Source organism: Tachypleus tridentatus, chromosome 9, assembly GCF_004210375.1.
Source record: "Tachypleus tridentatus isolate NWPU-2018 chromosome 9, ASM421037v1, whole genome shotgun sequence".
NCBI lineage: Eukaryota > Metazoa > Arthropoda > Merostomata > Xiphosura > Limulidae > Tachypleus > Tachypleus tridentatus.
The window spans coordinates 15,256,384-15,271,524 of NC_134833.1; the positions used below are offsets into that span (position 1 = coordinate 15,256,384).

At 35.2% G+C, this 15,141-nt stretch overlaps 1 protein-coding gene across 11 annotated transcripts in view; it reads right to left on the minus strand.

Moving 5' to 3' along the window:
• The window catches only part of LOC143224773 (somatostatin receptor type 5-like), a 76,926-nt gene extending 62,252 nt beyond the window's left edge, over nucleotides 1–14,674 (minus strand). For 4 of the 11 annotated variants that reach the window (XM_076453058.1, XM_076453052.1, XM_076453057.1 and 1 more), the window contains exon 1: nucleotides 14,538–14,674. The gene's annotated coding sequence lies outside the window, so the exon portion shown is untranslated. Of the gene's footprint in view, nucleotides 1–361; nucleotides 494–14,537 lie in introns of all 11 variants that reach the window. The other 7 variants (XM_076453060.1, XM_076453055.1, XM_076453053.1 and 4 more) reach the window with 3 other exon arrangements.
• Nucleotides 14,675–15,141: the final 467 nt, after the last annotated feature.

Below are 15,141 nucleotides of genomic sequence, written 5' to 3' on the forward strand. Positions count from 1 at the left end.
CATCTTTGACCTTCCAACGAGAAAATCCAGTTTTATACGTCTAGGAGTTCTGCTGGTAATCAACAATCCAGGGTCAGTAATTACTATGGTGATGTTTCCCCCCCCTTTTTATTGCTCTAATAAAATTTGAGTAAAAACAAAAATAACAAGAAAGATTTAATAACCCCAGCCCAAAAAAAATGTCATGTGACTTCTCATAAATAGCTAAAGAAAACAAAACTGGAAAAACTTAGAAGAACTGATGTTCCATGAGCGATGTTTTTGTAGCTACTTCTGTTATAACGAAGGATTTCATAACTTAAAATAACCAAACCAGTGAGTGTAACACATACGAACACGGACTTTACTTATTTGTACTTACTCAGTAAGAAGAAAGATCCACCTTTGGAAAGCTCTCGGGTTATTTCATTTTTATCAACACTTCTTGGACTAATGTTGTCTAGAACTTCGTGAAATTACTTATTCGATTACGGCAGTAACAATACTGTTCAATCTACGAAAATCCAATAATGAATTTAATATTAATCAAGAACAATAGTTTGCCTTTTTATTGTTAACATTTAACATGTTTATAATTCGTTTAAGGATAAGTTTAGACATTTGTTGGAGAGATAAGAATGTTTAACGAGTTATACTTTAACACACATTGTGAGCGTACACTCAGGCTCAAGAAGGAACGAACCGAATGTAGCGTATTATTCATAATAAAATTTATTCGAAAGAATACGTTGACTATAAACAGTTACACACATTATATTACCACGTACTCGAAAAGTTTCGCTCACATGGATAACAATACAGTTTCACTGACAGAAACTATATTGTACTTAAATAACTGGCCCGGCATGGCCAAGCGTGTTAAGGCGTGCGACTCGTAATCTGAGGGTCGCGGGTTCGCATCCTCGTCGTGCCAAACACGCTCGCCCTTTCAGCCGTGGGGGCGTTATAATGTGACGGTCAATCCCACTATTCGTTGGTAAAAGAGTAGCCCAAGAGTTGGCGGTAGGCGGTGTTGATTTGCTGTCTTCTTCTTGTTTATTACTGGTAAATTAGGGATTAATAGCTTTGAGCGAAATCCAACAAAAGAGTAAGTTTTTTTTTAGACAGATACAATACATTCCGATAACTGATTCTCAGATACAGAGGGTTTTGTCTGCTAAACATTCGTGTACATAAAACTGTTGCAACAGCTGTAAAACACACGGTTCATCAGTTATAAACTGTTATCTAAAGTTAATTGAACATGGTAGTGTTACTTCCCCATTAATGTGTAGTTTTATTCAATTGTACGCACACGGTTAGTCAAGGACTATGTTAGAAGTAGGAGTACAGGAATTGTAGCTACTCATGGACTACTACAATTGAATACTGGGATTGACCGCGTGTTATAACGACCTACGGTTGAAAGGGCGATCATGTGCCCTAATCCTTTATTAATGACCGTTTTATTATTTTTTAGAAATAACACTCGAATGATCTTTACAAAAATTCTTTTTGAGTTATTTTCTTTAACTGATATAACCACTGGAGACTGGAGAAGGCAAACCATAATAAAACTCTAAACGTACGTTTCTTAATGTTCACAGGGTCATCATACCGTACGAGAAAATAAAAAGATGCGTTTTAAACTTTTTTTTTGCTAATAAAAATTGCCCGAAACGGAAGTGACGTTGAAAATAAGGTTACTGTAAGTACGAGAGTAAACAATTAAATTGACTATAGTTTAATTTTTGTTAATATTGTAAACTATTGGGATAATACTGTTTTGGGTATTAGCAAATAATCTACAATAAGTTTTCAATAAGGAATGTTTCCCTTTACGTCATACAGTAGTTAATCTATACCACCCGTACTGCCTTCTTTTTGTGTCTCTATAATTCTGTTACTTGGGTCTTTATAATTCTATTTATTTGTAAATCGCTAGCTAATATTTTGTTTATGTCATCGATTAGTGGAAGGAAATTAATGGACTGGAAACTGGTTAATGTTAGTACAATATTTAAAGTAGGTAATAAACATTGTTCAGGCAATTATAGGCCAGTTAGGGTTGTTTGCTTGTAAGGGTTATGACTTCGCTTGTAAGGGTTATGACTTCGCTTCTAAGGGAAGTTTTAAAGTAGGACTAGACAGTGGTGGAAATGAAGTGAAAATATTGGTATTAGAAAAGTAGTCCCAACAGTAGGCTTTAAAAACCACAATTGTAATGCTAAAAGTACAAGAAACAAAGTAAATGACTCTAGAGTTCTGGGAGGAAAGGTGGAATTTGATATAATGAAAGTAACTTGAACATGGATAATTGTAGATTATTTTGATGGCCATAGGAGTATGGTATCAAAACGAGGGAAGTAGTGGCTTTATATGTAGGATGTGAGAAACATCCTGTTGAAGTTTAGGATATCAAGGATAACAACAAGGTGATTGAATCTGTTTGCGTTTATATTGGTGATGTAAACGGTAAAGACGTTTAGTGGGAGTTTGTGAGAGAAATGAAACTGATGAAATTAGTTAGATACTTTTTAAATATTTCAGCTGTTAATGAAGTCATAATTATGAGTGACTTTAATTACAACCATATAAACTGAGAAATGTTATAAATGAAATCATGAGAAAGAATGGTTTTTGTAAACTGTTCAAGATAACTTTCTTTACTCATTAGTCAAGGATCCTACTAAAAACAATGTTATTTTAGGTTTATCGTTATTTTCAAATGTAGAGATGATCTAAAAGGCAGAAACTGGGAACATCTGGACACAAGTGATCATTACATTATTAGGTTTGATGTCTTGCTACGTATTGTGATAAAATAATATATTTTCGTGCCAAATTTCCTGAAAGCAAATTTTTAAGGGTTGCAACAAGAATTATCTGTTATAAATTGGGCAGCTGTACAATTTGGAAACACTGATCGTATGTGAACATTTTTAAAGACAAAACTTTGAATATTCCTTGTAGAAAAAAAAGGATAGCTGTAAGTAAAAAAACAGGTTGGTACATAACAGATAAAATTTAAAAAAATGTCCTGAATTGAAAAAGACCACTGAATTGACTAGTATGACAGGAGATTTAGAAAATTATAGACAATAAAAAACTGGAGAAATTAGAACATCAAGAACCATATGTGAGAAAATGTTGGTTGAAAATGTAAAAATTGACAGTAAGAATTTCTTTAACCATATTAAAAGAGAATATGTTAGAATTAAGGTAAGACCCTTGAGGAAAGCTAAAATATGATGATTATAAGATGGCTGGGTTATTAAATATTGTTTTTTCTGTTTTCGGTTTTTACTAATGAAGGTTAAAGTTGAAGGAATTGCTGATAGATGAAAATGAGATGAAAGTGGATAAATGTATTTATTCTGAGCTGATTAAGAAATAATATGGAATTTTAGAAAACAATAAGACTCCTGGATCAAATATATTTCCCCCAATGGTTTTGAAAGATGTTAAAGATTGGATATGTGACTACTTACAACTGTTCGTTGTTAGTCCTTGAATAAAGAATTGAAAGTTGGTTAATATAACTCTTCTTTACATAGGAGGTGATAAAATTATATCAGTAATTATATATCCATTAGCGTTACATCAGTCGTGGTTAAAGTTTTGTAAAGTTTGATAAAAGATGCTTTGCAAAGTCTTTTAACAAAGTTTGGAATTTTACTGGATAGTGAACATGGCTTCATTAAGAAAAACAATTTTTCTTACAAATCTTTTGCTATTCTTTGAAAATGTTACTGCTTATGTAGACGAGGGTAATTGTGTAGGTTTGTTGTACCTGTATGTTCAGGAAGCATTTGACAAGATGCCACATAAAAGATCTGTAAGGAAATATCTAAAGTAATGTTTGTAAATTGGATACAAAAGTGGCTGGATGGAAGGAAGTAGAGGGTTGTTACAAATGGAGTTTAGTCAAAATGGATTAATATCACTAGTGAGGTACCTCAGGGCTCAGTCTTAGTACCTTTGCTTTTTTGGATTTACACTAATAATATAGATGACAGAATGGTCAATAAATTACCTAAGTTTGCAGATGATACTAAGTTCTTGGATGTTGCTAACTGTGAGGAAGTTGCTGCTGATTTACAGAAGGATTTATATTATTCACTGAGTTGCGGAAGTAAATGACAGATGGGTTTTAATTACGATAAATGCAAGATAATGCATCATCACAATTTGAATGGCTTATTTCTGTTGTTTGTTTGTTTTATTAATTTTCGCACAAAGCCTCACGAGGACTAACTGCGCTAGCCGTTCCTAATTTAGCAGTGTAAGATTAGAGGGAAGGCAGCTAGTCATTACAGCCCACCGCCATTATTATACCAATGAATAGTGGGATTGCCCATCATGTTATAAAGACTCTACAGCTGAAAGGACGAGCATGTTCGGTGTGACGGGTATTCAAACTCCCGATTTTCAGATTACGAGTCGAGTGTCCTAATCACCTGGTCACGCTGGACCCAGTTTGGATGGGTATAACCTTAAAAATGTCATGAAAGGAATCTTGATGTAATAGTTGGTCAGTCATCCAAGTCGTGTGTTGTTGCTAGAGGTAGGGTAAACAGGATTATAGGTTTTAACTACAGAAATAGTGAATACAAATCTAAGGAGGTTATAATTTCATTGTATGGGTCACTGTTTAGGCAACATTTGGAATACTGTGTCTAGTCTTGGGTTCATCACTTTAGGAAAGACATTGAATTGTTGGAAAGACTTCAGAGATGGGTAACTGGAATGGTATCTGAGGTGGAGTGGTGGTCATGTGAGGAAAGACATAAATCTTGATGTTTTATCTTGAAAAAAGAAGAGTTGAAGAGAATCAGCTTGAGGTGTACAAGATTGTAAAGGGAACTGATAGTGTTGATGTATTATCTATTTACATCTCTATTAGTGAGATTGGTAAACTAGAGGACACAGTTTTTGTCAGGGCATGAGTCATCTTCAGCTAAGACAATTTTATTTTTCTGACAGGGTGGTTGACCTTTGAAATGGGTTGTATTCAGATATTATGGATGCAGTAAGTTGAAGTGAGTTTTAGAGAAGCTTGGTAATATATGAATAATTAGGGTTGGCTTTAAGATTTTTTTTTAGTTTATTTAGTTTAATCTAGAAAATGGAACAGCTGTGGTGAACCAATGGGTCTCATGTTATTTCAAAACATTATGTTATCTCTTACATCAGAAGCTGAAAACGTTTTAGAGAGCATGATTCAAAATGCATTACAGATATTCTTAAAGTAGGTTGACAGTGTCAAAGAACCACAATGGTTCTACTAATGGAAAATCTTATTTAAGAAATCTTCTGCATTCTTTGAGGAAGTTGCTGCAAGAGTTGATGAAGGAAATATTGTGGATCTGGTTTACCCTGATGTTCAGAAAACATTTGATAAGGTACCTCACAAAAGACTTGTTATAAAAATCAAATCTTTTCGTATGAGAGAAATATTATTAAACTGGAAAGTAAATGGAATTATATCTGACTGAATCATATTTACAAGTGGTACCTCATGGCTTTGTGCTGGGTTCTCTGTGGTTTGTGATTTATATTAATTGTAAAATGACTAACGAAATTTTGAAGTTTGAAGATAACGTTAAGATTTTTGTGGTGGTCAGCTGTAACAAAGATGTTACAGACCTACAGGGGGATTTAGATCTTAGATTTTTGTGGTGGTCAGCTGTAACAAAGATGTTACAGACCTACAGGGGATTCAGATCTTAGATTTTTACAGTGATTAATTGTACCAAAGATGTTACAGACCTACAGGTGGATTTAGATCATAGATTTTTGTGGTGGTTAACTGTACCAAAGATGTTACAGACCAACAGGGGGATTCAGATCTTAGATTTTTACAGTGGTTAATTGTACCAAAGATGTTACAGGCCTACAGGGGGATTTAGATTATAGATTTTTGTGGTGGTTAAGTGTACCAAAGATGTTACAGACCTACAGGGGGATTTAGATCATATATTTTTGTGGTGGTTAACTGTACCAAAGATGTTACAGACCTACAGGGGGATTTAGATCATATATTTTTGTGGTGGTTAACTGTACCAAAGATGTTACAGACCTACAGGGGGATTTAGATCATAGATCTTTACAGTGATTAACTGTACCAAAGATGTTACAGACCTATAGGGGGATTTAGATCATAGATCTTTACAGTGATTAACTGTACCAAAGATGTTACAGACCTATAGGGGGATTTAAATCATAGATTTTTATAGTGGTTAGCTGTACCAAAGATGTTTCAGACCTACAGGGGGATTTAGATCATGGATTTTTGTGGTGGTTAACTGTACCAAAAATGTTACAGACTTACAGGGGGATTTAGATCATTTATTGTATTTGGCCAATAAATGGTAGATGACGTTTAACTATCTAAATGTAATGTGACATATGTGGGTTTTCACAATTCAAATTATTGTCACAATTTTAATGATAATACATTAAATGCTGGCGTCGATGAAAATATGTTGGTGTTATAATAGAAATATCACTTCAGTCACCCAAAGAATGTATTGTAGCTAGCAATAGGACTAATACGATTTTAAGTAGCATCCATAAAAATACTGAATACAAGATAAGGGTTATTATTATTTCACTGTATAGATCACTTGCAAGGATTCATTTAGTGTACTGGATACAGTTTTTGGCTGCCTTCTTCAAAGAGGACATTGAATTGTTGGAGAAGGTTCAAAGAAAAGCAACTTGAATGATACCTAGAAGGTAAATCCTTGATGGACTAATAAGCTACTTAAGTCAGTTTGAAAATATATGAGTTTATTAATTATTTGTCTCTATAATTCTATTACTTGCTATTACTTGCTATTGGTTGCTAATTTGATAAGCAATATATTGGATTAAAATGAAAGTGCAGAATATTTTTTCTTCTCAAGATATGATAAAGATGTCACAGTTACTTGGGTAATTTTCATTGGTGGTAATGTGTCACGATTAAAGAAAATCTTATTTATTATAAGCGTCTTATCAAATATTTATGTTCACTTTAGCATATTTGTAATAATTGTCGTTTTAGATAACGAAAAACGCTCCTGTCGTATTTATCAGCGGCAACAAAAGGTTTAATTTAGTAATGATTTTAAGGTATTGTCACTGCATTGTATACAAATAACGCTAGAGGTCGTTGTATGACGCTCTAAGGCTAGTACTTTCTATTCGTTACTGTTGTCAGAAAACAATTGGTAATCTTAAAAACCTAATTTAATATGAAATGGTGAAACTAACTTTCTTAGTGAAAATAGAGTACTGATGAATGAAGGGTGTCTTGATTTTCTGTCGCTGGTCGGCAGATTCTTTTCAAATGATAAACGTCATGATGGTGATGTGGGTGAATGTCAGATGAATTGAAAGACTACAGAAAATAGTAATAAGCTACTCATCTTTTATACATGACCGAACATAATATAAACCTTCCACACACGAACGAGATGATGTGACATAAAGAGTTTCTCTTCTATATAACTATTTAGCAATAGAATGAAATAGCAATAGATAAAGAGAAACAGGATGCACTTTAGATAAGATACAAGCAAAGGATGTGACAGAGATAAATAAGATGCCATAAAGTAAGACATAAGAGGGAATTTATATCACAAATGTATAACTAAGAATAGAAGATGCAATTATATAAAACAACAAGGAAAGGAATGTGTCACAAAATAGGATAATCAAAAGAGATTAACCAGGTAAAACAGGGGATAATAATATTATCCATGTTTGGTATTACTGGTTCTTTTCACATGCTTCAGTGAACCCACTTTTAAAAAATATTATGTATATAATATTTCTGTGTGCTTTTACACATCAGAGTGAACCTATATTTATATTGTAAGAGTCAAATATGTAACACTGATTCTAATACGTTATCCTTCTGAACTATTCAGCAAATAAGATAATAGGAATTGATGTCAAGTCCAATCGATTATTTGATTCACCACTTACCATCCAATTCTACGACTTGATAAATATGCAGTTCAAGACGTATAATACGCTCTCCAAACCTGTACGAAGCGTAGCTGTCTTTTCGTGTTGTCCTTCCATGATTACTGATGGGAACTGAATTTTACTGAAACTGGTGTAACTCAGTGACAAGTGATAAATCGAATCGTAGATTGGGTTCAACATTTTCTTTCGGTAACAAAGAATTCGTGCAGGGTTAGAGCTTAAGGCTAAAGATAAAGTAACAGTATTTTAAACTCACAATCATTTATATATTGTTGTTTATTGAAATTCTATCAGGAGGGTTTTCGTACAATCAGTTTTTCCAATTATTTTTTTAAACCTCTGTCGCTCTACAGTAAACCATGATTACTTGTGTTACCTTTGTAATTACAGATATTAACCCGTCAGGGTTAACCTCAACAATTATATTAGGTGTTTCAATCTGCATTTTACCACTCAAAAAACGAGAAAGTAATATACGTTTCATCACACTTTTTTAAAGTGCACCTTTATATCTGTGTTTCTGTATTGATAAAAAAATGACAAGTGTCGCATACCAACACGGTCAGGTGGTTAAGGCACTCAACTCGTTTTCTGAGGGTCGTGGGTTCGAATCCCCGTCACACCCAACATGCTCGACCTCTCAATACTGGGACGTTATAATGTAACTACGGATCAAACCATTCTTTTGTAAAAGTGTAGCCCAAGAGTTGGTAGCGGGAGTTCTCGACTAGCTTGACTAGATGTGATTAGGGTGTTCGGCTCGTAATCCGAGGGTCGGGGGTTCGAATCCCCGTTACATCAAAAATGCTTGCTCTTTCAGCCGTGGGGACGTTATAATGTTACGGCCAATCACATTATTCGTTGGTAAAGGAGTAGCCCAAAGTTGGCGGTGGGTGGTGATGACTAGCTGCCTTCCCTCTAGTTTTAACTGCTAAAATAGGGATGGCTAGCGCAGATAGCCCTCGTTTAGCTTTGCGCGAAATTCAAACCAAATCGTACAGCAACAACGCAAACGATTTTTTTTATCTTTGAATAAGAGTTTAATTAATTCTTTGTGACAATCTTGTAACGATGTGATGGACGTACGAACAGGTAACGGTAACATATATTAAATCTATGGACTTTGTTGTGCTATCCTGTTCTTTTACTTCGTGCGGTATATGCAACCTCTCGTTCGTGCATTGTAAAAAAATTTTACGTTAAATAGGTTTATTAATTTTTCACAGCTATCTGCTGTGACCACCGAGAGGAATCGGAAACTGGTCTTATCGGTAAAATGCGTAAGTAAGTAACTCAGAAATGGTTTACGTTTCAAGAAAATCACATTACCAGTTCAACCATCTCTGCATCTTTTCGTGGTATTTGGTGATTCAACTCTTTTAAGATTTCTATGACATGGAAAACGATAGACTCTTACCATACGTTTATTTGTTAATGACGCCCTCTGACTTTAACAAACTACCTCAGTGTTATCGTTGTTTAATATTCAAAGTCGATAGAAGGTTTGTTTTATTTCCACTTCTTGATCCTAATCTAATTAGACCAGTGAGTAAATTAAAACAAACTATTGTTTAACAGTTGTCTTAGAAAGTTCCAGAAGGTTTTTAACACGTCTTTTCTTTTAATCCAATCATTTCTAAGTGGAACTAAAGTTCTATTATGTTTCACACAATTATATTACCACAATCTTATATTGTGTTATCTTGATTTAACATGGATATGAATCGCTGTTAGATCTTAATGGTTTCGATGGTGGTATAGCGGTATGTCTGCAAACTTACAGCGTTAAAAACTGGTTTTCGATGCTCTTAGTGGGCAGAGCACAGATAGCCCACTTTGCAACTTCGTGCTTAAGTACAGACAAATCTTACTTCATATGTGTATGGTTATCGAAAATAGAATATTTTCAAGCCACGAAAGCTTTGTTTACCCACTTTATCTTACGTAAAATAGAAACAAGTTTAAAATTAAAAAATCCCTATATTTCTATTAAATTATTTGTAAAATTCTTAAACAAACGTGATCTTTTCGCATCAGAGATAATTCAGTGATTTCCCTAAAATTACATATATTTAGAGCTGTAATACAAAGAGGTCTAATAATATGAGCGGTCAATGATATGCGCAACTATTTGTTTCGGACGCATACATTTATTAACTTCGGAGATTTATCACGACTATGGTAAATTATATATAGTTTATCTGGACAGATCCGAGCACATAAAATGACTTCTAACAGTTTCTATTTTTCTTGCAAGATGGCGCTGCTGGCTGGTGTTCCCCATTTTGGCAAAATAATTGTTTGATCGATTCGTATTTAGAAAATGATTTTCGCTAAAAAAATTCTAGTAAACGATGGATTAGCTACTATTATAGATATGAAACGGTTAACAAGTAATAATTCATTTGAGAACGCATAATATAGTAATGAGTCTGCACTTTTACAAACGTGGAGAATCAAACTTCGGATTTTAGAGCTCACCATTGAAGGACTCTCTGGGATGAGAGAAACAGTTTAACATAACTTTCTTGGTGCGTTGTTTACTTGGTTACAAATCACAAATTTCTATACATAGGGACAGATTCTTAAACTTGTTACCGTATTTTACGCCTTGTAAGACGCGCCCTAATTTTGGAAAGACAATTCTAAAAGAAAAAAACAAACATTTTGACTCGGCAACCAACACCATGACACAGTCATGACGTTTTATCAACTTCCTGAGTAAATACAGTCAAATACATCATATTATCCACAATATATTAACAATATTAGTTAGACTGAATGTTGTATTTTATAGAAAATACTTGTAATTGGTAAGTAATGAGATTACTATTTGTATGAGAGGCCGTTTTGAGTTGACCCTAAGCTAACCTCCAACCTTTACCCATCAATGTGGATTTTTCAAGCTATTTTTAATGAAAAAAACTGCGTCTTACAAAACGTAAAATACGATACTTTGTGATTAATTTCCTTTCAGCGACTCTAGTTTTAATTTAATACCTACGCTACTATGTTGTTAAAATAAGACACTTCTCGTTAAGTGTTGAAATAAAAGCTACATATAAACATTCTCTACAAGTATCTACGTTCTCTTCTTTTCGTAAAATTGACACCTTGTTTTCCTATCTCGTTTTAAATATGATTATACTGCAGACAAAAGCGGTGACAAAGCTGAGATCCTGTTATGTGTTTATTCGTATGTTTAACTTCACAGTAAAGCCGCTTTGGGTCATCTGCTATGCCAACCTTGATTTATCGAACTTCAGATTTTTACCGTTCGTAATCTTATCGGTATCCCATCGGGAGACAAAGATTATTTTAAAATCACACAATCAAACAACAACTGATTTAGAAAATTGATCAATTTGGCCTAATTATTCGCATTTCAGGTATTAAAATATTCAAAGAACAGTTTGTGTGTGTTGTGTCTTTTATTTTTTTTATAAAAGCTCTAAGTTAATGTCTGTAATGTTTGGGGTCCGACATGATCAGGTGGTTAGGGGGCTTGACTCGCAATCTGAGGGCTGCGGGTTCGAATCCCCGTTACACTGAACATGCTTACCCTTTCAGCCGTGGGGGCGTTGTAATGTTTTGGTCAATCTCACTGTTCGTTGGTAAATCAGTAGCTCAGAAGGTGGCGGTGGGTGGTGATGACTAGCTGCCTTCCCTCTAGTCTTACACTGCTAAATTAGGAACGGCTAGCACAGATAGCTCTCGAGTAGCTTTGTGCGAAATTCAAAACAAACAAACAAATAGATACATTCCTTTCCTAAATAGGAAGGCATGATGCTAACGAAATAAATATCTATTCATGAACTTCATGAAGCAATGAAAAACACAAAAAACAAATCTCCAGGTGAAGATGAGACACAAGCCATCTTCCTAAAAAAGGGCACTCCGAAACTGTTTGACCACCTAAAAGCACTTTTCACCTTATCACTAGCCTCTGGATACATACCAGTTTCTCGGAAGCTTGTTAATATATTAATATTTCATAAGGAAGGAAAACCAGCCAATAAACCTAATAGCTACCGACCAATCAGCCTGACCAGCTATGTGAGCAAAATTTTAGAACGCATGATTAGTAACAGACTGTCCACATACTTGGAAATAACCTCTAAATTGCCTGGAAAACAAAATAGTCTCAGTAAATTTAGACAAACAACTGATCACTTAGTCAGACTAATTGAAGAGGTAATAGACAGCTTTAACAAAAACAATGCACTGTTACCTGATTTCTTAACATTGAAAAAGCACTTGACACTGTATGGCAGAATGGTCTACGGTTCCGTATGCAAGAAGTGGGAGTTGCGTGATATTATTCACTGGTTATCTAAGTTTATGGTAAACTGAAAATCTAGAATAAATGTAGAGGGAACCTTTTTTGAGTATTTTACTCCAGAAGATGGCGTCCCAAGGAAGGGGTGAGTAGCCCTATACTCTTTATCATGTATGTAAACAACTTGCCCCTAAAGGATCCTTATCATGGATTGTCCTCACAGTTCGCTGATGATGTGACAGTCTGGAAAAGTGCCACAACACCAGCAATAGCAGCCACAAACATACAACCACATCTAAATAAAATAAGCGAATACTGTCAAAAATACATAATAAAATAAATACAGGAAAAACACAACTATTCGTCTTTACAAAGCTGACAAAACACTAAAGCGTACAGCTGGAAATATATACGAATGGAATATTACTTCAGACTGTCACAGCAGCAAAATTTCTCGGTCTAACCTATGACTCAATATTAACATGGATTAACCATTTAAATAAAATTAAAGTAAAGTCTGGCGAAGAACCAGCTATGTTAGAAGTCTAACTGACAAGTAAAGTGAAGCATCAATAGAAAATATACTAAAAATTTACAAAACATACATTAGACCAGTAATCGACTATATAGATCCAGTATGGATAACTGTAAGTGACAAAACATTTAAAACCAAACTACCAAAAATACAAAATACACTCCTCACAACAACATACAGAGTTCCCAGAACCACATCATCTAACTTCATACACAAATATTCAAACATATCAACCATACCAGCTAGACTCCTACATAGTACAATAACGTACTTCGATAAAAATTGGATGAAAAATGAATTATTATCCGAACTAGACAGGTATCTCATACATGATGAAGTTAGTCCTAAACATCTCTCACTGATCAACATATATTTTAAACATAAAAATAAATAAATCAATAAAATAATGATAAATATATATAGAGAGGGGGAAAAGCCACCATCAAACTAGACTTTCTACTGATAGGGCAAATAATATCGATAAATTACGAAACTAATACATGGACATTGCCCTGAAAAGGGTCAGAGTAGTCTGAGTTTTACTCTGACCCTAAAGCAGTAGCCATACCAACCAACAGTGCATGATCATGTAAGTAAAGGAAGGAGGAAGAGGTCAAAGTGCACCTGACCCTCCAGGGTACATACGATTACCCAAATACATAGAGAGAGAGAGAGATTCTATTCCTATATTCCTTTCAGCCGCGTGGGCATTATAATGTTACGGTTAGTCCCATTATTTTTTGATAAAGAGTAGCCCAAGATTTGTCTGTAGGTGATGATGGCTAGCTGTCTTCCCTCTAGTCTTACACTGCTAAAGTAGGAATGGAATATATGTATTTGTTTCGAATTTCGCGTAAGGCTACACGAGGGCTATCTGCGTTAGCTGTCCCTAATTTAGCAGTGTAAGGCTAGAGGAAAGACAGCTAGTCATCACTATCCGCCGTCAACTGGAATGACCGTCACATTATAACGCCCCCACGGCTGAAAGGGTGAGCATGTTTGGTGTGACGGGGATTCGAACCCGCGACCCTCATATTACAGGTCGAGTAACTTAACCACCTGGCCATGCCGGGCCTCTCACATACATGAACTGAAAGCGAATATTTTACAACTGTTGTTTTGTAGAACATCTATCAAGGGTCGCGCAGATTTCATTACGTCACTGAATTCAATACATCGAAAACAACGAACGATCGTAACGATAAGAGCGGCTTAAAGATAGAACTGAAAATTTATAAAGGATGCAATTGAGGGTTCGACTCCTATAGCGAGCAGAACATAGACAGGTCATTATGTTAACCACAACCAAACAGAATATAAATTTTTATCGGAAGTGAAAGTGAAAACATTCAGCCGAGCAGAAAATAATAATTTTTTTATTAAGCCTTTGCACAGTAAAACAAGTGATGGCACACGTGCATTGGTGTGATGTTTAGTAAAGTAAATTATAGCACTAGTGTAACGGTGTAATATTTAGTAACATCAGTGTAAATTTAGTTCAAAGGTGTGATTTTTCCCGACACTTGGATTATTGTATAATTTCCAAGTTTCTAGAGAAGAATCAGATGGCTTTGTGTATCTTTCTTTAACTAGTTCAAAAATCATAATAATCCAATAAAGTTCCGATGTAGAGATTATCTAATAAACACAAATAACTCATCTAACACTGTGGATCACTCGGCAAAAGATTAATACAATGGATAGTCTTATCTATAAAGAATATAAACAAACGCATACTTATAGTACGGTTTTATTTCAACCTACCTAGACAGGTCTCTTCTCTCAGTTCGACAGGTCTCTTCTCTCAGTTCACTTCATCATCCTATTGACAGAGGACAAACGTTGCGACAGCTTGTGGAGGTCCAATTGTTGCTCGCTTCTTCTCTCCAATGGTAATATTTGCATCTTCGAAGTGTAGGTGTTACTTGTGGCGTCACCTAGTGTCCAAAACGGGAAACAAAACTCCAAGAGCATCACGGTCTGCGAACAACTGTGAACGTAACGCACGGTATCGTGTCGTAAAGAGATTTTGAGACTAGTACTATCTATTCTGTACTTTCAGGTCCGGGCCTGGCATGGCCAAGCGCGTTAAGGCGTGCGACTCGTAATCTGAGGGTCGCGGGTTCGCATCCCCGTCGCGCCAAACATGCTCGCCCTCCCAGCCGTGGGGGCGTTATAATGTACGGTCAATCCCACTATTCGTTGGTAAAAAGAGTAGCCCAAGAGTTGACGGTGGGTGGTGATGACTAGCTGCCTTCCCTCTAGTCTTACACTGCTAAATTAGGGACGGCTAGTGCAGATAGCTCTCGAGTAGCTTTGTGCGAAATTCCAAAAACAAACAAACAAACAAACTTTCAGGTCCATGAAA